The sequence below is a fragment of the Penaeus monodon genome, chromosome 31 (assembly GCF_015228065.2).
Source record: "Penaeus monodon isolate SGIC_2016 chromosome 31, NSTDA_Pmon_1, whole genome shotgun sequence".
NCBI lineage: Eukaryota > Metazoa > Arthropoda > Malacostraca > Decapoda > Penaeidae > Penaeus > Penaeus monodon.
Genome location: NC_051416.1, coordinates 28311259 through 28311644, shown reverse-complemented (window position 1 = coordinate 28311644; position 386 = coordinate 28311259). Strand labels below are relative to the sequence as shown.

The window sequence follows — 386 nt, the reverse complement described above, 5'->3', positions numbered from 1 at the left end:
GCTGCATAATGATGACCTGGGATTCAGACACAGAAAATGTACATCGAGGGTACAATAAAAACAAACAGCAATTCCTCTAGTGCGGAGCAATTTCTGCATTTTACTGTCATTTCTCTCCCCTTTCTTCTTCTTCATTTCCCATTCATTTATTCATCTATTCCTCTATTTACTCATTCCCTTTCCTACTCCTCCCTTTACTCTTCCCATTCCCTTTTCTCTTTCTTTAGGTTCTCTTTCGGTTCTATCTCCTCAGCCTTCCTTCTATTTCTTTCTATCCTTTTTTCTTTCTACCCTTCTCCCTTTATTCATTCGTTCGTTCGTCCCCTTTCATTCATCCATTCACTCATTCCCTTTTCTTTGCTCCTCCTTCTTCCTCTTCCATTTCA

The 386-nt window shown here is 39.6% G+C and overlaps 2 protein-coding genes across 2 annotated transcripts in view; one reads left to right on the top strand and one right to left on the bottom strand.

Moving 5' to 3' along the window:
- LOC119592946 (RNA-binding protein 42-like) overlaps positions 1–386 on the bottom strand; it is a gene marked incomplete in the record, with an annotated part of 51935 nt that overhangs the window by 30142 nt on the left and 21407 nt on the right.
- Positions 1–386, top strand: part of LOC119593148 — a 13383-nt gene that overhangs the window by 643 nt on the left and 12354 nt on the right. The window lies entirely within an intron of this gene.